The sequence below is a fragment of the Prionailurus viverrinus genome, chromosome C1 (genome assembly GCF_022837055.1).
Source record: "Prionailurus viverrinus isolate Anna chromosome C1, UM_Priviv_1.0, whole genome shotgun sequence".
Classification (NCBI taxonomy): Eukaryota; Metazoa; Chordata; class Mammalia; order Carnivora; family Felidae; genus Prionailurus; species Prionailurus viverrinus.
In genome coordinates this window covers 52,887,356-52,901,639 of record NC_062568.1, presented here as the reverse complement: position 1 = coordinate 52,901,639, position 14,284 = coordinate 52,887,356, and positions in this window count along the sequence as shown.

Below are 14,284 nucleotides of genomic sequence, written 5' to 3'. Positions count from 1 at the left end.
CCTCCTCAATACCCATCACCCACCCTCTCCTCCCTCCCACCCTGAAAACTCAGAATTCTTACGTAACCGAAACAGGTTTAGAAAGGGACTTTATCGTGTGTTGAGTAAGCCATATGCTTGACACCAAAAATTGTTTCTAGTGGTTTCAAGAAAGTTCAGAGAAGTTACCATCGTAAGTTAGGACAGCATTTTATATATCTTCACTCACCGAAGGTAGGAGAGACTTGAGGAATGAGAACATTGCAGTAAGATTGATAGGTTGGGAGACTTCTGGACTTTGACACTAACAAGCCTGCAAAAATTTCAGCGAGTTTCCTAGCTAATCTTGGAATCTCTTACTGACTCTTTATAGATAACCCTGCTCCAACCTGAGTTTAGCTTCCTAATACAAACCCTGAAGATGATCAGTTATAATAGCCACATAACGTGCGTTAAGAAAATGCAATACAGGCTCTTCTGCTGTAAGAGATATATGTGTTCCAAAAAATACTTGCATTCTGCAAAATCACAGGACTTACAGGAGAAATAGAGTTCAAAGCAGACCACTCGAAACTTCAGCAACGTTGTAACAAAAACACCAACAAAAAGAAGAATAAGCCTAATAAAAAATATTCTCAGTTAAAAAAAAGTCAAGTAAACTTTGTAACTTGAAAATACTATGGTAAACACAGGAATTTTTACCTTTAAAAAAATGTACATTTTAGCACAATTTAAAAAACAACAACAGAGAGACAGAAGGTAGCTTACATAAGAAGAGACAAAATGAGGGATTGGGGCTGCTGATCAGTGGAGACAAGAGCAAAATACCAAAAGATCAGAAAGAACCACACACGAAGCATCTCCAAGACAAGACACATAGCTGACTGTTCACAGGATGGTCTTTTTCGTTAGTTTGGCTGTAGGTTCTATATTCTGTGTTCTTCCACAGCTTGCTGTATTCAGCTACTGTTGGATGATGCAAAACATTAACTGATCTGAGAAAAATCAGGTCTGACCAACATGACTTCTGAGTTATACTGACCTCACTCGCCTAAGAGCTAGTTGTGTAAGAGTTAATTCATGTCGTACAAACATACTACAGTCCCCACTGGCAAAGGTGTTGCCCAAGTGTTGACATGGGTTTGTTTGTTTGTTTGACAAAATAGAAGATATCAAAGTGTTCTATATCCATTACTTCTTTACCAATCTAAAGGCAGAAGCCTGAAGCAAACAACCTCCAAGACCCGTCCACTCTTGCCATGTAGGAATATTTAATTCTGGAGGCTCAAGGGCAATTTAACTTTTTTGATAATAGGTGAACGACAACAACTATAGATGATAGAGATGTAGATGACAATAAACAAAGACTGTAACTGGCAGGAGACCACTGCCCAGTACCTCCAGTGGAAGAGGGATTTTTCATAGAGAGGTAATGATTTTGACATTCCAGCATAACAAGAAAGCTCAGTCAAACAAGAGGAGAGCTAATCAAGCCATCAATCAGAAGATATCCATGCCTCTGGGAAACAAGTGCCCAAGGTCTATCAGAGTTTCTAGACCCAGAAGGGATCTCTTTATTTACAGCCCTCTCGGTAGTCAACATTTTCTACCCTCTGGGATTCTTCAATTAATCAATGACCAACAGGCTATGTTCTACTCTATTGCTTTTCCCCAAAAGAATTTACCCAGCCCTCTTTCCTTTAGGCCCCTCTCAATGCTAAGCAGCTTGCCCTTTTAATCTGCTTTATTCAGCACAAAAGACGAAATACAGAATAAAAGCAGTGGTTGACTTCCATAACTGCCTTTTGTTTTTACCTTGTTGGCCCCCTTTTGCCCTATTTGAATAGTACTGTGTCTCCTTCACGTTCCATTCTTAATGAGGTTATTTACCTCGCATACCCAATGAGATTGTACCTCCTATAACAAATTCTCTTCTCTGAGATATGTCTGAGAGGGCAGCCTATTCAACTGTTAAAAGGATTAACCTTTTAACTGAGAGTGGCCTTGAGGCTGGACACAACTTTCCTGCTGAGCTTTCAATTACTTAAAGATGTCGCCATTGCATACAGAGGTGTTTACATTTACATATACCATATACCGGTAGATCGGCCTTAAAAATCGTCGCTCACTAACTTTGCAAAAAGGCTAGTAAAGAAAACTCGTTTGTTACTACATGTGTATTGCTCTTGCTTATGTGTGTTCATGAAATACCTGTGTGCTATAATAAAGCAAACGGGATAGCAAAGAATGTCATTTCTTTTTTTTTTTTTTTATTTTTTTTAAGTTTATTTGTTTATTTCGAGAGAGAGACAAAGAGAGTGAGTGGGGGAGGGGCAGAGAGAATCCCAAGCAGGCTCCATGCTCTCAGCGTGGGGCTTGAACTCATGAACCGTGAGATCATGACCGCAGCGGAAACCAAGAGTCAGACGCTCAACCAGCTGAGCCACCCAGGCACCCCCAAGAATGTCATTTCTAATGCATTGGTATTGCTATCGGTTATGTGTGCTAATGAAATTCGTGGATGTACAATCCAGGTGGACTCGTAAAATTTCCTTTCAGCCAACACTTGTTCTTCTCTCCCCACCCAGCTTTTTACCGTAAGTGATACCATTGACCACCTCAATCGTACCTTCACATATTGTCATTCCAGGTGGGAAACAATACAGCAATGGCCAAAAGTCTACAAATAAAATAGGGACAAGGAAAAAGCAAATGGCTTGCATAATCCACCTTTGGACAATAAGTTTGGCTTTACCTCATCAATGGGGCGGTGGTAGACGTGAGGGGGCAAGTGGTTGGTGGTGAAGTTTAGGAAAAATATGAAAAAAAAATTAAGGTACTTATTTGGGCTTATATACATCATTGCACTTAAAGGTAATATCAAAACGAATTTTCATAAACCTTTTCTCCTCCGAAATCCTTTTGTGTTATGGCGCATCTCACTCTGATATTCCCATGAATATCAGTTCATGGTTTGCTTGATTACGTGTTGTACTAACCTAGAAAGGATCTGTTGACACAGATATCCAAGGCACTAGGAGAGCAGCTCTCTTAAGTCCAAATAATTTGGTCTCTATTCTCAGGAAAGGAGTAATTGAAAGAATCTCCTCTTGGACATAAGCCATGTTGTCCATCTCCCCCACAAAAGTCCCTGGAAAATCTAGCCTATTTATTAATGTTCTGGGGCTCACGGATTATTTCTAGAGAATTCAAGTATTTACTGACAATCTACCAACTGTTGTGTCCTAAGAACGGCGGGGAACAAAATATTCAGAGATTGCCGGCAACATGAGTTACTTTCTACTGGAGGAAGGGGTACAATAAACAAAGACACAAAATATGCATCGTTAGATGGTGATAACATTGCTATTGAACATTACTGTTAGTAGAGACATTTTACACAATTTTAGTGGAGCGGGAAAAAGGGGGAAAGGAAAATGGTGGGAGGGAGGGATTTGAAGGAGGGTGTTGTCACGTCAGGGAAGACAAGTCAGTGTTTCAGTAAAACCTGGGGGTGGTGGGTGCAGCTGAGCAAATATGTTTAGGCAGAGGGACCATTAAGAGAAAAGGCCCTGAGGCAGGGGTATAGCTGGCATGTTGGAGGAATGCAAAGGAGGCCAGTGAGGCCAAAGAGAGATTGGACAATAGGAACAGAAGCATCAAGCAGGGGTTGAGGGTGAATGGTACAGGACTTTGTAGACTACTGCAACGATTTGGGCTTTTACTCTAAATAAGATGGGGAACTATGGATCTCAACCATGAACCTCAGTGCCTACCAACAGATGACTAGATGAAGAAGATGTGATGTGGTACTATGTATACACAATGGAATGTTAGTCAGCAACGAGAAACAAGGATATCCTGCCATTTGCAACAACCTGGATGAAGCTTCGGGGCATGACGCTAAGTGAAATTTCAGAGAGAGACAAATACTGTATTTACACAGTCACTTACGTACGGAATCTTAAAAAACAAACTACAGCGAGTAGAGGGGGGGGTTGAGGGAGAGGGGGAGATATTCGTCAAGAGGTACCAACTTTGGGTTCTAAGAGTAACAAGTTTGGGGTCTAATAGACAGCATGGTGATTACACTAATCACCAATCAGCAGCTAGTAATACTGTACCATATACTTGAATGCTGCTAAGAGAGCAGATCTCAACATTCTCACCACACACACAAAAGAAATGGTAACGACGTGGAAGGAGGGAGGTGGTGGCTCATATTCTGGTGCTACTCATTTTACAATCTATAAACGCATCAAACGAACACGTTGTCTACTTTAATCTTACACAACAGTTATATGCCAATTATATCTTAATAAACCTGGGGCGGGGTGGGCAGGACACAAATGAAACAACAATGAGAACCCAAAAAAGATGGGTAATATCGGAAGGGTTTTGAGCAGGCTTGCTCTGGCTGCTGCTGGGAATGGATTGGGAGGAAAGCAGAAGAGTGCCTGCTGCAATAACCCAGAAGAGAGACGGGAAGGGCTGAGAGCTGAGGGCAGGGCCCCTGTCTGGACAGCACAGAACATGAATGAGACTCGAGGCTGCCTCCAGGGACAGCCAGTATCTAGGTTACAGATGAGTTTATTTACCAATTCCAATTCATAGCATTTATGCATTATTATGATTTCATAAAATCAGTCCCTCAGAAAGAACACAAATTAGTTGCCTCTGGTATTAACACTGGTTGTAAAATAGACTGATGTATGCACCCTTTAAAGTCTCTACACACTCATGTTAAAAATTGAGACAAATGTTTGAAGAGTCACAGAAGGACCCTTGTGGAATCTTGGGGTTCTGTGGAACACAGCATGAAAACTAGAACTCCCTGGGCTGCTGGGAAAGATGCCATGCACTGGGAAGACCGATGGTCCCAGCTGTCAGGAGACGTAAAGACTGTGAAGTGTTTGAAGGCAACAGGACGACCCACTTCCCCATCACTCTCTTTGGAGGGCCTGGGGCTCATAACCCTGAACTATTTCCTTACCTGCCTTACCAAACAACTGGCAATAATGCTTGACAGCAAAATGTGTTAGTAGAAGCTTGTAGAAGGCATGCTCTTTGTGAATAGACCCATCACAACACGTGAGTTACATATAATAAACAAGAGTCATGAAAACTCCATGGAAAAGCTATCGAAGACCAAGGTAAAGGTTAATACCCCAAATCCAATAGCAGGGCATTCAAAGTATGGAGGCGCTGATGCTAGGTGAGCACAGGGTGACTGCCCAGGAAGGATGTCAGAGGAAGGGGAGAGGGTCCAGACAAGGCAGCCAACTAGGGTGGGGCCCTTTCTAGGGCCAGCGCCTCTAACCAAAGGTTAAGTGGAGAAAGGCAGCTGGTCGTCGATGCCTGAACCTCCAGGTAAAGCCCAAAGGAATGGGACCTGTGGATAGCAAGTAGTCCAGACCCTTCCCTCTCTGACTTCCGTGGAAGACATGGAGGTACAAGGGAATCCAAAATTAACACTTCTTCCGCCCATTCAGGAGTCCCAAATTTCAAAGATAAGCATCTGTATCGGGGGCACGATGTTTTGCTAAGAAACAATTTAACAAACATGCATGGAGCACATACTGTTTGCCAAGCACTGTTCCAAGTGGACAGTTGAAGGTACCTAAGAGAACAATTAATCTCTCGGCGAATGTGAAGTCCAGGAAGAAGTCTGCATCCTTTGTATAAACCAAACCAGCATTTAACAGATTGAAACACAGACAGAAAAACGTTTTGGTAGACAAAAAAAAAAAAAAAAAAATTAGAGTGCTCTCAGTAACAATCTCACTGGAAAGAAAATTTTTTAAGCAACACAGTATCAAAGAATTTAGATGTTGATTTTAAAGTTCACTTAGTACCAAGAATAGAAATGTAATTTATATACAGAGCAACTTATAATCATTTCTGTTGTCACAAATCAACTCAATTCTGCATGGCATCACAGAAGAGACATAGTCAATGACGAAAGCAGAAAGCATGCACACTACCCCTTATAAAGGTGAGGAGAAGCCAGCAAGCACTATAATATTCTTTCCCAGCTTCTAAAATCATAGTGACACCTCCAAAAGTGTTTTGCAAAATCAGGACCACCTAAGGAGTGGCCGTCTTCCTTAAAGGGATACTTGAAGGGGCGCCTGGGTGGTTCAGTCAGTTGAGTGTCCGACTTTGGCTCAGGTCATGACCTCACAGCTCGTGGGTTCCAGCCCCTCATTGGGCGCTGTGCTGACAGCTCAGAGCCTGGAGCCTGCTTCAACTTCTGTGTCTCCTTCTCTGCCCCTCCCTAGCTCATGCTCTCCCTCTCTCGCTCTCTCTCTGTCTCAAATATAAATAAATTTTTAAAAAGGGATACTTGAAGATATTCTTCAGAATATTAGCCAAAATTATGGAACATTTTTACAGGATATTTCCATCACTTTAAAGCATATAAGGTAAAGGAAATGTGGATGGTAAAAAGCCAACTTTAACCAACAGATGAGATGGGAAATAGTGTGATACAATGAAACACATATCACGTATAGATAAACCTAGCTTCAAAGGCTGCCTTTGCCACTTGCTAAGTGCATGACCTTAGGTGAATTACTCACATGCTTTGAATTTCTGCTTGCTTATCTATAGGGCGGAGATGAAAATTACCTATTTTGAAGAATCCTTTTAAGGATCAAATGACACTGGGTATATAAGATGCCTCATAGCAGCTCGGGTGTAGATTAAGCATTTGGTCAATTACAGTTCTTAAGTAGGAATCTGCGACATCAGAGTGGGTTCCAGGTCCACCGCTATACAGAAACAGACACGTAAAACAAGTGCCCACAAAGTAGATGTTTCTCCAAAATCTTACCTATAGCGTTAATTTACCTACCTCATCTTCTAAATCATGAAATCCATTCTTTTTTTTCAACGTTTATTTTTTTTTATTTTTTTGGGGACAGAGAGAGACAGCGCATGAACGGGGGAGGGGCAGAGAGAGAGGGAGACACAGAATCGGAAACAGGCTCCAGGCTCCGAGCCATCAGCCCAGAGCCCGACGCGGGGCTCGAACTCACGCACCGCGAGATCATGACCTGGCTGAAGTCGGACGCTTAACCGACTGGGCCACCCAGGCACCCCTCATGAAATCCATTCTTATCCCTACCACAGACTACCAGAAATTCTCAATTGGGGATGCTATAATCAAATTTTGCTATAAATGCTATCACAAGGTAATTGTAGACCAAACTCTACTGGGATGCCTTACTGTATACTGCATTATTATTATTTCTTAATGTTTATCAGAACCCAGATTTAGGAAAGTGTTTGAACATCCAAAAAAGCAGTCTGGATAGTTGTGAGATTTCCAAAGAAGTATTTTAAGGGAAGATCAAAGATGACGGTGCCACGCTGCATATAACAAAGCAACTACTTATTAGAAGACAAAACCTTTGATTCATTCCTCTTAACTACAGGAGTTAATAAGCTGTGTATGTCTATATATGTGAGCATAAAGGTGTGTAGAGAAAATATGTTAATGAAGGGGGGGCTTTCATACCACTCTACAAGCTGAGAGCGCTTCATTTAAGCTGCTGGTTCTAAAAAAGAAAATGATCCAAGCTTCTCAGATTCCTTCCTCATTTTTAAGTCTGTATCATTCATAAAGCATTCATCTTTCTCCTTTATTCCAAGGTTACCAAGGTCTCTATAAAAATATAGATACTGCTCAGATAAACTCATTCTTTTCTCATCCTTCTGAAGTTAAACTAAAATCAGCTCTTTCCCATGACGTTGCCCATGTGAAAATATTCTGAACTTGGGAATAACTGAATTGTCAACTTAAATTTAAAAATCTTTCTGTAACACAGTGATTTGTTGTAGGTCATTATTCCAGATTTTTAAAAATGTTTTTACTTGAAAAATTAGAATTGGTGAAAGTAATACACATTCTTGGTATTCAATTTGGAAAATACAGGAAAAAGAAGGTAAAGGAAAAAAAAGTAAGCCATATACTACAACCCAAACATAGTTAAAATGTGTTGTATTTCCTTCCAGTCTCTCTCTCTCTCGCTCGCTCTCTCTCTCTCTCTCTCTCTCTCTCTATATATATATCCTTGCTTACAAGACCAGACTATAAGACTGTGCAAATGTATACCCACTCTTCTCTCAATATCAAATCATGAACATTTTGTTACATTATTAAAAAGACTTCAAAAATATTTAAACGCATTAAACACTCTCCCATTCTGGAACATTTTGATCACCTATTTTTTCACTATCAAAAATAATTCTGTGGGGGCGCCTGGGTGGCGCAGTCGGTTAAGCGTCCGACTTCAGCCAGGTCACGATCTCGCGGTCCGTGAGTTCCAGCCCCGCGTCAGGCTCTGGGCTGATGGCTCAGAGCCTGGAGACTGTTTCCGATTCTGTGTCTCCCTCTCTCTCTGCCCCTCCCCCGTTCATGCTCTGTCTCTCTCTGTCCCAAAAATAAATAAAAAACGTTTGAAAAAAAAAAATTTTTTTTTTTAAAAAATAATTCTGTGATGAACCTCATTTTACAATGCAGTATGTTTAGATCCACAAAGCAAATGTACAAACTTAAACTCTATGAAGGAGAAATGCAAGAGGAGATATTACAGGGAGGAGTAAGACCAGGCACCCAAGCCCTCAGTCTGTGTTTGCCTGAGTACAAGGGGAAAAACTTATTATCCCTTAACAGCTGCTCTGTGGCCTGTAAAAAGTTGAGGGTGCAAGCCTCTTCTCATGTATCAGATGTCCATGGCTTGAGGTGTTTCGGAATGGACAGTAATTGACTCACAAGGCTGACAACAGCCCATGTGCAGGAAGCTGCAAGAGGCAAGTGGGACCCCACACAGTGCACCTCACTCTGTTTGGTTTAAGAATACAACTGTGTTACAGGGGCATGTGGGTGGCTCAGTTGGTTAAGTGTCTGACTTTGGCTCAGGTCATGATCTCACGGTTCATGGGTTTGAGCTCCGCATCCAGCTCTGTGCTGAAGCCGGGCTCTGTGCTGACAGCCCAGAGCCTGGAGCCTGCTTCAGATTCTGTGTCCCTCCCCCCCGCCCCCCCCCCCCCCCGCCCCTTCCCATCGCACTCTGTGTGTGTGTGTGTGTGTGTGTGTGTGTGTGTCTCAAAAGTAAATAAACATTGAAAAAATACAACTGTGTACATATCAATCTGTAAAACATACAAGCTAAAAGGACTAAAGACTAAAAGGAAACCTAAGGAAGAAAAACAGTGGGTTACAACAATAGAATGTAGTAAAGAGCTTTTTAAATTTCTCTCTTACCATTGTGCTTTACATTTCTTATACTAAAAACCGAGAGAAAAAAATAAGCAGGCATCGGTGGAAAAAAAAACAACAACCCTAACTTCATGACAGTATTGCATGAGGAGATTCAGGGGTGCAGGGACAATTAAAGAACAATCTAGGGAGTGGAACTATAATATTTATAACATCAAAATCCGGTAAGATACCTGTGATCCCTTATAATACCGCATCTCATTTTCAAAATTCAACTTTGCTAGCTTGGCAAATTTTAAGCAATTTGCATGTCTAAAAGAGACCAATAAAAGAGTCGATAAAGCTATTAGCAGTTGGAAAGCATATAGATATAAGACCTATACACTGAACTAGAGTTCCATTTTTATATTAATTTTGCCACCAGCGTGGCATTGCTGCTTTGCACCTGGCATACAGCTTCTGGCCACAGGGGTCATTTAAAGGATTCTTTAATGCCCAGAGAAAGGTACTTGAGATTCAATTGATTTTTTTTACATCATTAATCCAAATATTACAGTAACGTTAAGTAATATCTTTGATAGCTGTTCCCCTAGAAGAGAGCCGCAGCGTGCCTGCTCTATTGACTCATGGTCCAACTTTGAAAATGACATAAGGGCTATGTATTCTCTCCCTGGAAAGATGTGCATGCACATACACAAAATTGTGTAGGAAATTTCTGGAGGTCCTTGGACCCTGTTATCCACCTCTGAACCAGGAAAAAAAAAAAAGTATAGAGAAATAGTGAACTGGCTAATTGAGAAGTGTAGGCGGAGGCAGAAGAAGGGTAGGAAGTAGAAAAAGAGGGCTTCTGTTCTGGGCCACACTTGGCCTAGAATTTCCTATTCTCTACTTTTCACAGCAGCTCTGTGCACTACATATTATTTTTTGATAGCCACAGAAACTAAGGTTCAGAGAGGTTATGTAACATCTCCAAGGTCAGACTGTGGGAAAGTGGCAGAATCAAAATGTGAACCCGGTCTCCTGCCTTTTTTTAAGTCCAGCATACATTTCACTCAGCACTCACTAAGTCAGCTTACTGCTTGCCCATCTTGGGACTTCTCAAGAGAGAACTGAGCTATTAGCCTAAACTCATCCGCTAGACTGGGAACTCCCTGAGAGCAGGGGCCATGCGTCATTCATTTCCCATCTCCTGCGCCTGGCACGTAGAAGGAACTCATTAAAGGAGAAATGAATGTATAAATGATCACACTGGAGCAACCATCCCATAGAGAACAGCAGACACTCTCTACAGCTGTGTGTTGCTGCAACATAAAGGTCCCTGTCATCACTAAATACTCCTTTAGATGACCACTGGGAACAGACTTTAATACATTTGAAAACACACGTGGTAAAACGCTTTTGTAAAGAAACAGCATTTAATCCTTTTGAAAAATAACCTACTCATAAAACACAAAATAGCTTTACAACAATCTGCCTAAAATCATCAGGTCAGCAATTAACATCCTCTGGTAGCGAACTACTGCATCATACCAAAACCAAACTCATGTGGAAAATAAGTGCATAAATTAGGACTATTTCTAAAGGTACTTAATTCTACAAAATTCGTAATAAAAACTCCAATGCGTTTTGTTTTGCTTTTGCAATAATGGCTCTAAAGATGAAAACTAAAGCACCATTTCAATGTACTAAAGGTAATTGCAGCATTTACTGCTCATGTCATGTTGATGTATGACTATGTATCAAAGGTCATCCTTCTGTACTCATACATTATCAAATTTGAAAGCACAGTATTTGATTCTGACCAACCTTTAAACTGCCCACAATGCGTGTGAAAAATAGATGGAGTTCTACCTCGGGTTTTTGTTTTTTTTTTTTTTAAATGAACCCATGTTTCGGAAGCAGAAGGGTCAAGAAGCCAGTGGCAAGGTTAGATGTCAGCACTATGAATCCCACACTGTCTTAGCTTATCAATGAGGTCTAGTACAATGATCACAAGCTAAAATTGCTGTACTAATGAAGACAAAGGTCTAAAAAATTAGATGGTACAGGCCCTCTGACGGAGGGCAGTACCTTGTGGGCGATAATGCAGAAATAAGGACATAAATCACTCTTTAGAGACAATAAAACCTATAATGAACAAAGTGAATTGTTTACATGTCTATTGGAGGCATTGTTAAAAACAGAAGTGGTGACTGCCATACCTCTTGTTACTCATCTGGAACACAGCAGCCCTAAATTCAGCTTCTTTATTAAGACAAATCATCTGCTCCCCACTTCTCCTCTTCCAACTCCTAATACATAGCACGACTGTCCCAACAGACAGTTTAGTAGTTTTGTGCCATCCTACCCTGAAAGGAGTGCTGGATATTCACGCTTGTGTTGAACTACTGCTTACAACCATTTGCTGGGTGGATAAGTCACTCATACTCAAATCTACTAAAACCTGATGCTCTCCCCTTTGGTGGTTGGGGTGTGTGTGGAAGGGTAGGGAGAGGCAGAGAGCAGCAGGAAAGAGAAAATCCCCACACTTTAGTAATGATTGTGGTTGTCTTTCAATACATAAAATACTATTTAATTTCACCAAGCCCAACTACAGGAGATTGCCTACTGAAAAGAAGAAAGATCATACAAACCCACAGAGTCCAAGGTCTTCAAAAACTAAAAGAAAAAAAAAGTGCTGAAAAGAATCCACAACATCCACCCAAAACATGTTTCAAGCATATCAATTTTATTTCAGCCTGTACTCAGTTTATAAAACTCACAGCATCCTATTCTAAAAACTTCGTGTATTATTTGGTTGTGTGAACAGTCGTAATCAAGAATACAAGTTCATTCCAAACTTTGAGTCCTTTTTGTTCCTAGGAAAAAATATTTTTTAAAAAGCAAGCCACTATAATTTAATAAAATGTGTCACTCTTGAAAGGTAGGCAAAGGCTTTAGAATTCTTGCTAGAGACAATAAGGCACAAATAGCCTATTTCATTTTTAGAAAAATAAATAACTTAGCCGACTATAATTCACAAAATATATCATATGAGTGCAAGTTGTAATTAATACTTGCCAGGTGCAGTATACAATACCTTTTAATGGTTTTTTTTTGAGGCAAGCACTCAGCTTTAAGGTCTCAATTCCAATGACCTATATAATGAAAGAGGAAATATTCCTAAATTGTATTTTGTGAGTGTGTCTATCCAGACTCCACCAGATACGGTATCAAAAAAGCACCTACTTAATCCAGAAAGTTCCTAAATTAACATCAGTCATAACATTAAATGGGTCAGAAATGAGATAATAAAAATAAACAGAAAAACAAACAAAAAAAATACCCCATTTGAAGTTAAATATGAGATCACAGGGTGGGGAACGTAGAGATCATCGAGAATGGGGGTTAAACCACGTTATTTTACATACAATTTAGAAACCTTGCCCAAACATTGGATTCACGTGAATTAGGGAACAGCTTCCACACTGTAATCCCACCAACTAGCACACTGGTTATCTCCAGTTCGGTTCATTCAGTTACTGAGCATCTATGTTGGGCACTAAGAATATAAAAACAAACGAACCCTCCCCACCCTCAGTGTGCTCACAGTTTCCATATCCTCAGATCTTGAGCTAGTGCTTCTCACTTTCTAGCCACAATTACTTTATTTATAGGGGTTTCAAAATAGGAGGAGCACACCAGCCACTGGGGCTGACCCAGTCAGGTCTCTCACTTATTTACATGAATCGACTCTCTAAACATACATGGAGCAGGCACCACACCAGGTTTTAGTTTTGTTTTGTGTTGTGTTGTTTGAGGAGAGCACGAGTGAGAAAACACAAATCGGGGGGGACACAGCCTGTCCTCAGCGTTCACAATCAAATGAGGGAGGCAGACCGTATAACAAGAGGTCAGGAGACTGTAAGTTACACATGAATGTATAAGGTACAATGAGAACAAAAAGTAACTGCTTAGGAAAGCTGAGGAAGAGGTCACTCAGAAGATTATAAACCGGGGGCTAAAAGAAGTGAGAGTTTAACAAGAATAGCATCATGTAAGCTCAGTGCAGAGCATCTCTCAGAAGCACCAAACACTCATCTGTGGTCAGAGCATAAGGGAGAGCAGTGGGAGAGAAAGCTGGACTAGGGTGTCCTCCCAGGCCGCCTAAGGAGTCAGCCGTATACAAAGGAATCTTAGAATAGTTTTTTAAACTTGTGTTTTAGAAAGCTCCTACGGCAATATGGATGGGTGAATCAAAAACAAAAACAAAAACAAAAACGACAAAGGAGACTATTGAAATTCACCTAAATTGTGAGGATCGAATTATCTGGCCCTCTCCCTACTCAATAATTCAAAGTTGAGATTTACAAAATTGCTCACACTATAAAATCTGCACGAAGACTACAGCAGTTATTTCCTACTCTGTGTGTGTGTGCACTTGCACGCACCTGGGTGTGCATACGACCCATTCAACAGCTAACTTACCGTGTCTTTTACATGCCAGCCACTAGGGATATATTGACAAGTAAAAACAGATATGGGCCTGCCTTCAAGGAGTTCACAGTCTGGCGTAGGAGACAATGTTATGAAGGAATTTCAAGGGGAGGGTGTGTGAGTAGAGAGACAAGTGTTCAGCTGAGAAGACTGTCCTGAAGAAGCAATACTTGAATCATCACAAAAATATGAGAAATCCAAAAGAACAGTAATCTATTCTTTCACCCAGCAAAAGAGAAGCCTCACAGATAGCGACTAGGACAAGGACTTAGGGATCCTAGGTTCTGGGGCGCCTGGGTGGCTCAGGTCATGATCTCACCGTTCATGGGTTCGAGCCCTGTGTCTGGCTCTACACTGACAGTGGACAGCCTGCTTGGGATTCTTTCCCCGTCCTCTCTCCCTACCCGTCCTCCCCCTCATACTCTTTCTTTCAAAATAAACTTTTAAAAAAAGGGTTAAAAAAAAAAAATCCTAGGTTCTGATTCCATTTACAACATCCATAAACTAAGAGGTCTTCGGGAATTAATTTAATTCCTGCTTGATAAGATTTCACCTCCTCACATGGTTGTAAGAGATGTATGTGAAAGTATCTAGCACCCAGGG